We start from the raw sequence: 16612 nt of genomic DNA on the forward strand, positions 1-16612 counted from the left end.
CAATCTTTATTTCTGAAATTTATGCAAGAGCAGCTAATGCCAAAGTGTCCTGAAAACAAGCGAATGAAGCTGCGTAAGTGTTGACAGCAATCCCCAGTGAAAAAGGGTCTCGTTCAGCAATCACCCATTCCTTCTTTCCAGAGATGCTGCCTGTCCTGCTGAGTTACCCCAGCATTCTATGTCTATTGTGCCTTCCCCCACAGTGCTATCCACTGTGGGGGGATGATTTTTTTGTCTAATTGTAATCCTGTAAGTCTGTGTCCAAGATGGCTGCCGTGAAGAGAGAGTGGACGCTGGCGCGCTTTGGCTGCCGCTGCTCTCTCTTCACATTGTGTTTTTGATTTTCTGTTTTTGGATTGAATTATGTTTTTAATTTGTATCTCTGTGATGTCTTTATTACTTATTTTATTCCGATTATATGTTTTTATACCGATTATCTATGTAAGGTGTCCTTGAGATGTCTGAAAGGCGCCCATTAAATAAAATTTATTATTATTATTATTATTATATTCCGCAACGAAGGATGACCCAAAAGGCAGTGAAGAATGACAGTAAGGTGTCTCAGTGTTCAGTAACATGGCACTGGAAATCGAGGTGCAGGAAATGTCATGCATGCGAGGGAACCACTACCAAGGCAGTGGAACAGATAGTTGTCAGTCAAATTCTGAGGATCTGGGTTTCAAGGCATAAAATATTTAATGCGTCGGAAGGAACTGTGCAGATGCTGGTTTATACCGAAGAGAGACACAAAATGCTGGAGTAACTCAGCGGGACAGGCAGCATCTCTGGGTAGAAGGAATGGGTGACCCTTCTTCAGTGTCTAACTTTTAACGCCATCACTGTTGTGGTCGCGATTTGTGAAAACATCTTCCAAACTCCATAACCTATCGACCAATACTGCGTAATACTCCCGCACTCCGGCACCTGTGACAACATCAGGAATGTTGCCCAGCGGGTTCACTTCGCCCCTACACCTGCATCTAACCACAAGCGCACATTGGGTCTAATAGGGTAGTTTATACCCCAGCAGTATGAACATTGACTTCTCTAACTTCAGATAGCCCTTGCTTTCTCTCTCCGTCCCCTCCCGCTTCCCATTTCTCCCACTAGTCTTACTGTCTCCGCCTACATTCTATCTCTGTCCCGCCCCCTCCCCTGACATCAGCCTGAAGAAGGGTCTCGACCCGAAACGTCGCCATTCCTTCTCTCCAGAGATGCTGCCTCACCCGCTGAGTTACTCCAGCATTTTGTGTCTACATTGGGTCCAATCATGTTGGTTATGGCTGGTGTTTCCGCAGGGAACTGAGGAAGGTCAACCTACTTCCCCACAAGTAAGTCCTGGACTTATGAGGGACCCACTGTAGAGCTGGGGCATGTTGACTGACAGATGCCGGTACATCCTTGGAGCACACGAGGATGAGGGGCGATCTTATAGAGGTGTATAAGATCATGAGAGGAAGGGATCGGGTAGATGCACAGAGTCTTTTGCGCAGAGTAGTTAATCGAGGACCAGAGGACATAGGTTTAAGGTGAAGGGGGAAGATTTAATAGGAATCTGAGTGGTACCTTTGTCATACAAAGGGTGGTAGCTGCTTGGAACAAGCTGCCAGAGGAGGTAGTTGTGGCAGGGACTATCCTAACATTTAAGAAGCAGTTAGACAGGTACATGGATGGGACATGTTTTGAGGGATATGGACCAAACACAGGCAGGTGGGACTAATGTTGCTGGGACATGTTGGCTGATGTGGGCAAGTTGGGCTGCAGGGCAAGTTCCCACACTATCACTGGATGACTCTCTCTGCCACCCTGGTCCACTGCTGAACTTCACGAGGTTCAACAGCAGTTGGACTTGTCACATTACAATGGAAAGTCCATTTCCCCCAATCCAGTGCTGGTCATACGCAATACGGAATTGGAACCCAGCAAATATCTCCACATTTGGCCTGGAGATCTCATATTTCCTAGAAGGCAAAATGGCCTTTCTTAAAAAGAAAACTTTCAATGTGTTTTTAATTTATTAATACATTTTAAACTATTTAAAAAATGATTAATGGAAACATTAGTAGTTGGTAAATGTCTCTGGATATCTGCCATCTATTGACTTACTAAAAATGAGGATACAGCACACAGGAGAATTGTTCAGTCCTACCTCATCTAGCTTCATTTAATGCAACGTATACATGTCTGAAGTGCAAATCGACTTCAGTGCAGCTTTGTATTCCCTACTGCCGCATCACTTCCTCCTCATATACTGCCTTTAACAATAGATTTGCTGATAATTGCTAAGGTCCCAAACAGATAAATATGCTTTTTCAAAATGTCACAACTTAATAATTAAAAAAAATGTTTTTAAACGGATGTATTTCACATAATTGCAGCATTTCATATTGAATAGGCTTTTTGACATGCAATCCTATTTGTAATGTCATTATATCTGGGAAAGCAAGAGAACAGACCAACCTTAAGTGGATTAAACAATGCTATTGCAAATGAAATAGAATTGAAATAAAAGTCTTCTACCAAATAAGTACTTATCTTCTAAAATGACGGCAGTGGTGTACAGTGATCATTGAATTTAAAGTGTTTTGGTAGGCCAAGAAACAGGAGCACATATATTTACATAAATCATGACCTCACTGTGGCTGTTACTGTCAGTTCATATCAAACTTGTTTGTTCATGATCACTTCCTGCATTACCAGCCGCTCGCTTTCTCTTCACATGCTATGTAGGAAAGACGTATGCTGCATAGGTACTTTAACCAGTAAAACATCAAAGTCATCGCAAAGCACGAGAGGCGTCTCTCTGCTTTGGCTGACCCTTGGTTACAAAGTTTTATGTACTTGACAGAAATAAAACCTGCTTCTAAACAAAAAAGGAATACGTCACCACAGACTTGCAATGGATTAAAAAAAAACTGAGAATACCTTTTTCAGGAAAATTGAGTCTATTCCAGTCAATGTCATTAAGATTAAGATTTAAGAGTTAAAAAAAAAAACTGGAGCAGTTTAAAAAGCATAACAATGTTGGCACCTTCTTCCCACATAATCCTCATTTAAACAAAGAAAAAAAAAGACACCTGCTAATTTCTAAATAGGAGGTCTTGTTTGCTTTAACGATTGTAAACCTGACACACAGACTAAGGAAAAGCTTAACAAGGTGTGGAATGCACCACACCCTTGAATGACATCAGGCAGTTCTTTTACAGTGACATCATGAATGGAGAGCCCAGTCCACTTCTAGAACGTTCTTCTAGAAACATGGAAACATAGAAAATAGGTGCAAGCGTAGGTCATTCGGACCTTTGAGCCAGCCATTCAATATGATCATGGCTGATCATCCAAAATCAGTACCCCGTTCCTGTTTTCTCCCCATATCCCTTGATTCCTTTAGCCCCAAGAGTTAAATCTAACTCTCTGTTGAAAACATCCAGTGAATTAGCTTTCTGTGGCAGAGAATTCCACCGATTCACAACTCTCTGGTTGAAGAAGTTTTTCCTCAGCTCAGTCCTAAATGGCCTACCCTTTATTCTTAAAATGTGACCCCTGGTTCTGGACTCCCCCAACATCGGGAACATTTTTCCTGGATCTAGCCTGTCCAATCCTTTAAGAATTTTACATGTTTCTATAAGATTCCCTCTCATCCTAAATTCCAGTGAATACAAGCCAAGTCGACCCATTCTTTCATCATATGTCAGTCCCGCCATCCCGGGAATTAACCTGGTGAACCTACGCTGCTATGTTTCTATGACCACATGGGTTGCCCTGAGGGTCCTCTGTCTTCCTCCCATGTCCCAAAACATGTGGGTTTATAAGCTAATTGGTCCCTGTAAATTACCTCTAGTGTGTAGGGAGTGGTTGCAAAAGCTGGATAACATAGAACTATTGTGAATGCATAATCGATTGTCAGTGTGGACTCGGTGGGCTGAAGGACCTGTTTCCATGCTGTTTCTCTAAACTTTCAGTTATTAAGTGTTCTCCCTTTATTATTCTTAAGCCAGTTATTAAGGGTTCTTCGTTATAAATGAAATCAAGAATATAACTGTCTGGCAAAATAACGTTGTCAAGTATGCACCTAAATTCCTGGAACTTAGATTTCCAAAAATACTGATTATACTGTACTCCTTTTTGCCCTAATTTGGAAATAGAAAAATACTATAAATGTCATAATCAAAAAATGGTATTTCCACTGAGACGTTGTCGAAGCTCTATGGAGGTCAACTTGATTTATGAGAGAGGTATTTCAGTCTTGTCAATTCTTAATGATGATGGTACGACAGTGGAACTTAAGAACACCTTGAAGGTAGACACAAAATGCTGGAGTAACTTCAGTCTGAAGAAGGTCTCGACCCGAAACGTCACCCATTCCTTCCCTCCAGAGATGCTGCCTGTCCTGTTGGTTACTCCAGCATTTTGTGTTTACCTTTGATTTAAATCACAAAATGTGGAAGAAATCTATTTGATCCTATCTCCACTTATAAATCACCTGTAGCTTTGAGTGAAAGATTTCCTTGCAAAATGGACAGAAATATTATTTAGTTCAGCCGTGCTGAACTTTCTACCTCCTTGTTGACCCTCGGACTATCCTCGATCGAACTTTGCTGGCTTTACCTTTATGAGATGAACCAACATGATTCCAGGGACTTTAACTTGCACTAAACGTTATTCCCTTATCATGTATCTATAGACTCCGAGACCTAAAGGCTCAAACAAAACTGCTGGTCTACAGAGCCATTGTCCTCTCCACCCTGTTGTATGGAGCTGAGTCATGGACCACCTACAGCAGGCACCTGAGAGCCCTGGAACAATACCATTAAAGATCCTTATGAAAGATTCTGAGGATCAGCATGGGAGGACAAACGCACCAACATCAGCGATTTGGAGGAAGCCAACATGATTGACTGGGCATTATAGACTGGGCACCCTGCATTAGTATAAGGAAAATGCTGGAAGCCAATACGGCACCAACTTCGATGGACTGGCCATGTCTTCCGCATGTCCAACACACGTCTCCCTAAACAAACCTTGTACTCTGAATTGAAGGAAGGTCGGCGAGTCCCCGGCAGGCCAAAGAAACGCTTCAAGGACGACATCAAGAACAGTTTGAAGAAATTCCACATCACATCGACCAGCTGGGAGCACATTGCACTGGACAGGCGCTCCTGGAGGAAATCCATGCAGGAAGGAGCTGCACTTCACAAAATGGAACAACGCCGTGTCGCAGAGTCAATGCGACAGCACCGTAAGGAGAGAGAGAAGGGGGCTCGAAGACTACCAACCACCGCCAGACTCCACTGCCCACATTGCACCAAGGTGTGTGGATCGCGGATCGGCCTCTACAGACATCTGCAGACCCACAAGTAGACAACCCTATGGAGAGGAGAGGAGAGGACAGTCATACTCGCTTCGAGTGACCGCCGATGATGATGATGATGATCTATACACTGTAAAATGGCTCGATTATAATCATGTATTGTCTTCCTGCTGACTGGATAGCATGCAACAAAAGCTTATCGCTGTACCTCTGCACACGTGACAATGAACTAAACTATTTGCTCAGGTAACGCGGAATGGTGAAATATGTGACACACCACAGAATCACAGACTCTGTACTGACTCAATGTATAAGCAATTCAATCAGTTCCACTCGCCTACCCACTCACTGCTGCCCTGCAAATTGATTCCTTTCAGATGCTAGTCCAGCTCCTTTTGAATGTTACAATTGAAATCTGGTTCCATTACTACTCCTGACAATCCATTCCAAAACCTAACCACTCACTGTGTCAGAAAAATCATTTCCCCCCATGTCATTCTTTGTGACTTTGCTAATCATCTTCACAGTCCCAGGGTTGCCAACTTTCTCACTCCCAAATAAGGGACAAAAGGTCAAAATAAGGGACAAATTCCCGACGGCAATTCGTTGACCAACTTGGCCGTGGCTGGGTGAATGATGAGTTGGCCCAGGTGCTGGGCTGCACACGAGGCCCAGCCGGCGGGCCAGCTGATGGGTTTTGGCCCGCGTGACATCGCACGCAAAGTCCAGCACCCCATTCGACTCACGAACCGATGATCGGCCATGAGAAGAAGGGGTGGCGGTGTCGGCAGTAAGCGAAGGTCCGAAGTTCGACAGCCGGCCGGGTTGCCGACCGACGCTGCTGAGAGGCGCTGCTGCTGCTGCACTCCTTGGGCTGCACTACGTCGGGACGGGTGAGGTGGGGCTGGACGCGGCGCGACAGTCCCTTCGACCCAAGTAGTAGCAATCAAATACAGGACAAGGGCAGTCCTGTATGGGACAAACCAATTTAGCCCAATATACGGGAAGTCCCGGCTAATACGGGACAGTTGGCAACCTACTTTGCCCTTAGTTTGCAGTCCCACTGCCAATACGTAGTGTTTCTTCAATCTATTTTGCCTATACTCATCTTGATTTTAATTACATGTATTAGATCTTCGCATAATCTGGTCAAATAATTAAAAAAAACTTGATCTTCTTCATTCTACCTAAATTTCCTTGTCGCTGAAATCATGTCGGCACATCTCATCAGTGTCCTCTCTTAAGTCTTTACATGTTTCCCAAAGTATGGTAGCAAAAGCTGCACGCAAATACTCCAGTTGTGACTGATCTAATGTTTCATAAAGGTTCATCATGACTTCCTTGACTTTTCATTCAATGTCTCTATTTATAAAGTTCATGATCCTGTTTCCATTTTTAATCGCTTTCTCAACATGGCCCGCAGCCACTTTCAGTAAACTATGCTCATATACTCCAATTTAGAATTATGTCACTAAACAAAAAATGTTGAAAACACCCAGCAGGTTAGACATTAACCGTGGAAAGAAAAACAGAGGGAACATTAAAAGCTGCAGATTCTTGTCTGATCTCTTTCCCGATAGAAACTGATGTTGAGCTTTTCAGCGTTACAGCAACTGCATTACATTTAGAGTTGTGGCAGCTTCTTATTCTTTTTACCAAAACTCTCCTTGCCTATTGCATTCCGTTTAAAAGTTAATTGAACCTTCACGTTTTGTGTCAACTATAAATTTGGAAGTTGTATCCTATACACACAAATCAAGATTATTATGATATATGAAGAATCCTAATTCTGACCTATAGAGTTTTGTCCAGATCATTAATATGAAATAAGAAAAATTCTGATTATGACCTCCTGTATGGTTGCCTCTAGTCTACAACACAATTTTTCACTGCTATTCCTTTAAATGCTGCAGGTGATCCCTGCATCATGGAGTTATGTTCCCAGAAAACGGTGCCAATCGTGAATTTCCTTAACACAACACTGCACCTGCATGTGAGTCACGAAGAGCGATTAAAAATAAAATCCATTTTGTGTTTATTTACTTGTTTTCCAGGTAAATTTTGTGAGAGCAAATTTCATTTGGTTTTAGGTTTTAGTTTCAGAGATACAGTGCGGGAACAGGTCCTTCGACCCACTGAGTCCACGCCAACCAGTGATCACCTGCAGTCCTATTCCATAGACCAGGGACAATTTACAGAAGCCAAATAACCTACAAACTTGCACGGTCTTTGGATTGTGGGAGGAAACCGGAATAATTCGGAGAAAACCCACGCGATCACTGGAAGAACGTATTAACATTGTACACCCATGGTCAGAATCGAACACGGGTCTACGGCGCCGAAAGGCGACAGCTGTGCCGCACTTACCCATATCTTACATTTTGGGATAGTGATTTGTGAATTCTGCAAGGGTAAGTTTCAATTTACCAAATGACTATAACTTGGGGGTCACCAGTACTTGGTCAATATTTTTTCTATGCTTCAAGAGGACATTTTATTTCTTGGCCTTTCCGATGACAAGTTTAACTGCTTGTTTTAAGAAAGTAGAGAGAAAAAACTGAGAATTATAGACTGGGCACCCTGCATCAGTATAAGGAAAATGCTGCCATTTATTACTAAACAAGCAATAACAGGACACTTGGAAAATAATAATTTAATAGGGTAGTGTCTAGCGCTGGCAACATCCTTGTATTGTATACACATGCATAACCAAAAGGCCTCTAATTTTTCACAACCACCTGCAAACTTGGAAACATTGGGTTTTTGATGTCGGGAGTGGGTGGGACAAAAATAAAACATAGTCAGAGACAGTAAGACTAGTGGGGGAACTGGGAAGGAATAGAGAGGGAAAGCAGGGGATATCTGAAGTTAGAGATGTCAATGTTCATACCGCTGGGGTGTAAACTACCCAAGCGAAATATGAGGTGCTGTTCCTCCACTTTGTGCTGGAAGGTCAGATTGGGAATGGGAGGGGAGTTGAAGTGCTGAGCCACTGGGAGATCTGGTAGGTTAAGATGGACTGAGCGGAGGTGTTCAGCGAAACGATCACCAAGCCTGCGCTTGGTTTCACCGATGTAGAGAAGCTGACACCTGGAACAGCGGATACAGTAGATGATGTTGGAGGAGGTGCAAGTGAACCTCTGTCTCACCTGGAAAAACTGATTGGGTCCTTGGATGGAGTCGAGGGGGGAGGTAAACGGGCAGGTGTTGCATCTCCTGCGGTTGCAGGGAAAAGTACTTGGGGAAGGAGTGGTTTGGGTGGGAAGGGACGAGTTGACCAGGGTGCTTTGAAGGCAACGGTCTCTGCAGAAAGCAGAAAGGAGTGGAGATGGGAGGATATGTCTGGTAGTGGGATCCTGTATGATAGAAATGATTTATTTTGTTATGGAGCAGACATTACTCAAACTGGTTTTACGGGTTCTATGGGTTACAGTATAGTTTGCCTTCACATTTAATTTGCTGCGCCATGAATACATCATGTTAAATGGCTGTGACATGGTATGGTGCCTGGTAAACATAATCAAATCATTGGATCAGGCAACGTGATATAAATCTGTGATATTTGGAAATCTGGGAAAATAAATAAAATGAACAGGTCAAATAAAAACCAAATATACACAATAGAAACTATTTGTTTTATTCTCTTTCACATGCCTAATACCCGTTTGTGTTGTTTAGGTTTTGCATATTCTTCAGAATATATTTAAACCACTGGAACCCTCAATTAAGAAGGCAAAAATTCAGACATATGATTATGGGTCCGTGGAATCATGGGGAAAAGACCAGACTGTAAATCGGTATTAGTAGAGGCTGCAACCTCTTCAGAAATGTCAGCCGCTCCAGACATATTTACCTTAAAAAACTTTGGCATTTTGTTTGAATAAAAATGTATTCCAGATTGTGCCTATTTCAGAGGAGTGTTTCTAATAATTTAGTCTCTTGTAATTCCATATTCCATATGTAATTTAATATTGCTAGATATAATATACTTTTAAATTGTAACGACTGTTTAATGTGGCAGCTGATTTGTTATAAAAGTGAATGAGACAACGACGTAATAATCTACCTTTGTGATTGACAAAGGATAAATACTTGCCATCAATGGTGGTGTGCCAAGCTCTTCAAAGGAACCATACAATTGTTTATATCCACCTGGGAGGGACTTAGTTTAACATGATATCCATCAGTACAAGTGAGACTAAACTTCAAAAGTGCGCTAGGAATTCCCAAAGATGTGAAAGAAGTTACAGGTCCACCACCGATGTTCCAGCACCCTTGGTTCCAGAGCCTTCCTGGATTAGCCATTTTGCCAGACCATTGGAGGTCACGGCCTCTGAGAAGAGTCCAATGGTACTGGAACTGTCCACCTAGGCCACCAGGGAGCCAAGATACCGGCTCACAAAGTCGGCCTCGGAAGTCGGCGATGGGAACGGAGCTGTCAACTCCGGACAGACCGGAGTTCCATGGCACCAGCCGCAGGGGGCAAATTCGATCCTCCGATCGGCGCGGAAGTCCCGATGAGGTCGAGGTTGGCCACCTCACACAGCCTAGGCACCACATTTACAGGGGGACTTCTGGGCGGGGGGAGGGGGATTTTAAGTGTGGCCTCGTAATTTTGTCTGGATTAAAGGGAATTTCCGGATCACCAGTTGCCGGAAAATCGGTGGTGGACCTTAATATAAAAGCAATCTTTCTCTATACCTGCTGACTTCCAGTTCTCAAATGTCATGTTGGGCAGCTGAAGAGCTGATCATGAAACTATTCAAAATGGAGGCCATTGGGCCCACTTTACATTGGACAAGTTGGCCATGTGCTTGGAAGGAAAGCAGCCACAGTGACTCATCACTTGCCCCAACCATTGTGCATTTTTGACACATGTATCTCCAGCACTGTCCAGCATCCAGCCACACCCAATAAAGTGGAGGTCATTTAAGGGGAGGTGAGAAAAAACTTTTTCACCCAGAGAGTTGTGAATTTATGGAATTCCCTGCCACAGAGGGCAGTGGAGACCTAATCGCTGGATGGATTTATGAGAGAGTTAGATATAGCTCTAGGGACTAGTGGAGTCAAGGGATATATGGGGAGAAGGCAGGCACGGGTTATTGATAGGGGACGATCAGCCATGATCACAATGAATGGCGGTGCTGGCTCGAAGGGCCGAATGGCCTCCTCCTGCACCTATTTTCTATGTTTCTATTGGGGCACAGCAGCTCTACCAGCTGCTCCACATGGAAAGTAATGTTGAGTGGACGTTTCTCCTTTTGGTGCAACCACTGCTCCTCCTCCTCCTCCTCTTATCCAAAACGTGAGACTGAGGAGGGATTATCATGAGGCAACTAATTATGAAAATATTTTTCACATTCCAAAAGAAAGAAAACGGCGATAAACATTTAAAAAAAAATTCTCAATAACAAAGTACTTAAGCATGGAGGGAAAAAACAAGAGTGGAAGATGGCCTCAAAATGGGGTCACGTGAGTTCAGATGGTTCCTTAGATAGTTCCTTCAAATGGTTGCTACAAGCCATGTTCAACAGTGGTTTGTTGCAACCCTGAGCATCCATTTCATACAAGTGGATCTATGAGAGTATTGTGTAGCATGTGTTACCATTCAGTAAATCCAATGAGAAACCAAAGGCATGGGCTATTGGCAACACCAGTTTATACTTGCAGTATGGGCGAGATGGATTGCATTCTTTCTATAGTTTGGAGTGAATCTAAATTATGTGTCCTGTGACCACACACACGAGACCAATCTGAATCCCTTTATTAAAAGAAGAGATTTGACATGCTAGTGGATGCACAGGCCAGGCCAATACTATTCAATGTTTCTTTAATAGTGCATCTCATATTCAAGACCACCGCCATCTGCCATGTCACAAGCAAGAGACCCAGCATGGACAACATCACCTCCAAATCACACAACATTCATTGCTGCTCCCTTCTTATAGCTAGGTACAAACCTTAGAACTAGCCATCAATGGTGACCCAGCACCATTTCTGAAGACTGAAGAAAGACAACTTTTCCAATGTTGCCCATATTCTAAGAATGAATATATTAAATCTTGCCTCCTAATGGGCCTGTCCCACTTTTTCGGCAACTGCCGGCACCCGTTATAGGTCGTTGCAGGTCGGTGAAAATGTTCAACATGTTGAAAATTCAGCGGCGAGCAGAGATGCTACGACTCTGGGCGACTGAGGAGATGACTCATGACCATACAGGGGACATCCTGGCAACATGTCGCGGGGTGAAGCCTATTTAGTCGTGAGTAGTCGACCAGAGATTTGAGGGGACCAAATTTGAAAGTTTCCTTATGATACAAATCCAAGTGGGAGGCCGAGTAAGAAGGAGAATATAGAATGGAATCAAAGGGATAGTGACCAGATGAGTGAGGGAAGGACAATGTGACTGATCATAATCATACGTGATAGTAGATTAAGGCCATTTGACCTATCAAGTCTACTCCGCCATTCAATCATGGCTGATCTATCTCTTCCTTCTAACCCCATTCTCCAGCCTTCTCCCCATAACCTCTGTCACCCATCCTAATCACGAATCTATTTATCTCTGCCTTAAATATATCCACTAATTTTGTCTCCACAGCCTTCTGTGGCAATGAATTCCACAGATTCACCACCCTCTAACTAAAGAAATCTCTCCTCATCTCCTTCTTAAAAGAACGTCCTTTAAATCTGAGGCTATGACCTCAAGTCCTAGACTCTCCCACTAGTGGAAACATCCTCTCCACATCCACTCTGTCCAAGCCTTTCACTATTCTGTACGTTTCAATCCATTTTACAAAGAGAGTTTGGTTATCCACCACCTTCATGGCTTTACAGTTGTTGGTCAATCAAACATGCCAGTTAACTCCAGAGGCTCTCATGGAAATTACATGACCTTGCCCCAGGAGCTTGCGTGGTGATGATCCAATGCCAGTCTGGGAGCTTCCACGGTGCTGACCCAATGTTGACCTGGAGATTCTCACACTACTACTTCCATACTGACTCTGAAGTGAATGTGAAGCCAGAGGAAAGAATGTAGGGGAAGGAGGAGGTAAGAAATGAGTGCAAATCCAGGTTTGGTACAGGGGAGAAAAGGGAGGGGGGGGGAGGGGGAGGGGGGAAGAGTGTTAAGAGGGACACTTGTTAGAGGTGACCTAAAATTGGAGAATTCAATGTTCATACTGTGTAGGAAGGAATTGCAGATGCTGGTTTACACCGAAGACAGACACAAAATGCTGGAGTAACTCAGCGGGATAGGCAGCGTCTCTGGAGAGAAGAAATGGGTGACGTTTCGGGTTGAGACTCTTCTTCAGACTGAATGTTAGGGGAGAGGGAGACAACGATATGGAATGGGAAGGAGTCAAAACAAGACATCAGAAGAGATGCAGATCAAACAAAATGTAGAATAGATCATAGTTAGCGAGGAGAAGCTGACAACAAAGTAAACAGAGATAAAATGTAATGAGGAAGACAGTCAGACTGGTCATAGAACTGGGAAGGGGGAGGGATGGAGAGGGGGGGGGGTGTCAATTGGAGAGAGGTCAATATTCAGACCGCTGGGGTGTAAGCTGCCCAAGCGAAATATGAGATGCTGTTCCTCCAATTTGCACTGGGCCTATCAATGTTCATGCTGTTGGGCTGCAAGCTAGATCTGATCCATGAGACAACTGTTAAATGAAGTACACCTGAGAATGAGAGGTGATTATATCCAGGTGTATAAGATCATGAGAGGAATAGATAGGGTGAACACACAGTCTTTTACCCAGAGAAAGGGAATCAAGAACCATAGGCATAGGTTTAAGGTGAGGGGGAAATGATTTAATAGGAACCTGAGGGGTAACATTTTTACACAAAGGGGGGTAGTTACATGGAACGAGCTGTCAGAGGAGGCAGGTACCATTGGAACATTTAAGAAACATTTAGACAGGCAATTGAATAGGATAGAATTAGAGGGATATGGGCTAAATGCAGGCTGGTGGGACTAGTGTAGATGGGACATGTTGGTCGATGTGAGCCAGTTGGGCCAAAGGGCCTATTTCAACGCTGTATGACTCTATGGAATGTGCCGGTTATTGAAATGCTGAATAATCATGGTTTGTCTGAATCGAGGAAAATCTGTGTCCACTTCAACGCATAAAAGAGAAAAAGAGTGTTTTTTAAAAAAAGATGTTGACAGTGAGAAAAGTTGATGTTCAAAGGGACACAAGTCGCTGAAATCGAATGTGCTAGTGCTCCAAGCAATTACGAAGGTAAATAGCATGCTGGTGATACAAGAGACTGCAAATGCTGGAATCTTGTGCAAAAAACAAGGTGCTGGAGTAACTCAACAGACCAGGCAGCATCTGTGGAGGAAATGATCAGACAATGCTTTGGGTTCGGGCATGGAAAAGAGTCGTGACCTGCAACACTGTCTGTCCATTTACCCCAACTGATGCTGCCTGGCCTGCTGAGTTCCTCCACCAATCTTATTTTTGCCCAATGGCATATTATTCTTTATTATGAGTGGATTTCAGTTTTGAAGTACATGTTACTGCATTGATTTAAAGCATTGGTGACAATGCACTTGATGTGCTGCATACGGTTTTGCATGCGTAATCCAAAAAAAACATTCACTCAGCAAAGGGATTATATGCAGTGCAAGGAAGATTCATCTGATTGGTTCCTGGAATGGCATTTTGCTGTGTTAAAAGATAGCTTACTGTAAATATATAGGGCCATGGTAAGACTGCACCTGGAGTACTGTACACAGTTTTAATCTACTTAACTAAACAAGAATGCTATAAAATTAGAACAAATATAAAATAAGATTCACCAGGCTAGTTCTGAAGATGGCATACAAGGAGAAACTGAATAGCCTAAGCCAAGTTTCTCTAGCCTTTTAGAAGAATGAAAAATGATCTAATTGAAACAAAGACATTTCTTACAGAGCTCACAGATCTGGATGTCTTGTTTAGTTTAGAGATACAGCATGGAAACAGGCCCTTCGGCCGATTGAGTCTGTGCTGACCAACGATCAGCTGGACACTAGTTCTATCCCACACATTAGGGAAATTTTACAGAAGCCAATTAACCTACAACCCTGCATGTCTTTGGAATGTGGGAGGAAACCGGAGCACCCGGATAAACCCAGGCGGTCACAGGGAGATTGTACAAAGTCCGTACGGATGGCACCCGTAGTCAGGATTGAACCTGGATTTCTGTCGCTGTTGGGCAGCAACTCTGTGACTGCACCACTGTACCACCCCCGGATGCAAGAAGGATATTTCCCCCTGGCTGAACTGTCCATAACTAGGGTCACAATCTCGGAATCTGATTGGGATGAGCATGTAATTCTTCATTCAAAGGGAGCTGAATCTTTGGAATTCTCTACCAACAGAATTGTGGAGGTTAAATCCTTCAGCTCATTCCAAAAAAAAAGTGATCCATAGATTTGAATGCAAAGGAAATTAAGGGATTTGGGAATAGCGCCAAAAAATGGTGCCGAGGTAAAAATCACAATGTGATATTATATTGTTTTACAGTGTACCATGTTTACATATTCTGTTGTGCTGCTGCAAACAAGAATTTCATTGTTCTATCTGGGACATACGACAATAAAACACTCTTGACTCTTGATAAGTGGCAAAACCTGCTACAGTCTAACGTTGGCCTACTCCTGCATCCTTATACATAAGACTTGTTCTTAAGCCTCATTTAAACATCCACGTTAAATCATTTGGGTACTTTGACCTGAGCCTGCAAAAAATAAATAGAGCTGGGTGAATCACCGACTCATTCTGTCCCCTCCCTTGAACGCTGCAAAGACCGCTGACTTTCCCTCCCCTCCCATCCGACCGCTGTTACGTCAATACCAGGTTTACATTCAGGTCTGAAGAAGGGTCTCGACCCGAAACGTCACCCATTCCTTCTCTCCAGAGATGCTGCTTGTCCCGCTGAGAGTTACTCCAGCATTTTGTGTCTATTTACATTCAGTAAATGTACATTCAAGTCCATGTTAGTTAATCACAAATTAGTTACAAACCGTCCTCGCCAACCGGCAACACAAAGGGAAAAGTTATCACTATTTTACAAAAGCACCACAATTTCGACTTTAGGATTAAACTACCGCGCAAACGCTGATTTCAAGGCTAATATCCCTCAAAAATAGTATATTTGGGAAACGGGGAAGATGACATCGTTAGCAGGGAGCATCGCACCCGCCCACTGTTACACGGATTGCTCTCTTTCCGTGAGAAAGACCACTCAAGCAAGGGGTTTGTGAGACATTACACTTGGTGATATCCCGGGATAACTGGACTGACTGACCCTCACGGGAAATAAAAGAGGGTTTCCAAAAGCAAGTCAAAAATTCACATAACGCCAGGTTCTGGAAGTAATTGAAATTAAAAAAAAAAATTACATCTCTTGAAATTTACATTTCCACTTTCATTTGCAAAGGAGCTTTGAGGTGACGGCTTCTCTCTCTCTCCCTCGCCGGCCGGTGAATCATGTTTCACCACCGCGCACCATTCATTTGGGCGGATGGACCATTTGCTTCCCGTTTGAGTTATTTTTTTACAGCAATCGACCTTCGTATTCTGCACCCGACCCGACCAACGTCCCCCGGGTCAGTCTCACCGCAAAACCCGGTGTCATCCCCACCTGATTCCCGGTGTAGGCGCTCACCGGCTCGACCCAGGGGGTTGACAGAACTCACCTCCAGCAGGAAGGTACAAGGAAGCCGATTCTTCCCAGGCTCTCGCTAAATGCCTCTGTCTACGGAGCAGCGCAGAGTGTGTCCATCGCGGCGCCTCGCAGAAAAGGAACCTGTCTCGGTTGAAGCACTCGGCGGGGGACTGGTTCCAATGGCCACCTGAAGCCGGACACAAGCTGGGCCCTGATACCTGTCTCACTCAACTTCAACGTGAAGCTGCAGCGGCAGGAAGGTAGCACTGCACCCTTGGCCCTGCGATCGGCGAGGCAGGACACACCCGACACTCTGCCAAACAATGCATCACCCGCCGTGGCAGCACAGTGTGCAGCAGGACACACAATGTACACAGGACAACGAGCACAGTGGCCACCAATACACCGCCTGCAAGGTCCCACCCTCTGCAACAACCCACCGCTGGCAATTCACTGCCCGCAAAAAACCCATTACACTGCAACTCCCCACTGCCTGCAACAAACCCACTGTATGCAACAAACCCACTGCCTGCAACAAACCCACTGCCTGCAACAAACCCACTGCCTGCAACAAACCCACTGCCTGCAACAAACCCACTGCCTGCAACAAACCCACTGTATGCAACAATCTATTGC

At 44.0% G+C, this 16612-nt stretch overlaps 1 protein-coding gene across 1 annotated transcript in view; it reads right to left on the reverse strand.

Moving 5' to 3' along the window:
* mfsd6 (major facilitator superfamily domain containing 6) overlaps nucleotides 1–16320 on the reverse strand; it is a 61697-nt gene extending 45377 nt beyond the window's left edge. The window contains exon 1 of the mRNA XM_033023761.1: nucleotides 16008–16320. The gene's annotated coding sequence lies outside the window, so the exon portion shown is untranslated. The remainder of the gene's footprint in view (nucleotides 1–16007) is intronic.
* Between the last annotated feature and the right edge of the window lie 292 nt (nucleotides 16321–16612).

The sequence above is a fragment of the Amblyraja radiata genome, chromosome 7, assembly GCF_010909765.2.
Source record: "Amblyraja radiata isolate CabotCenter1 chromosome 7, sAmbRad1.1.pri, whole genome shotgun sequence".
Taxonomy (NCBI): domain Eukaryota; kingdom Metazoa; phylum Chordata; class Chondrichthyes; order Rajiformes; family Rajidae; genus Amblyraja; species Amblyraja radiata.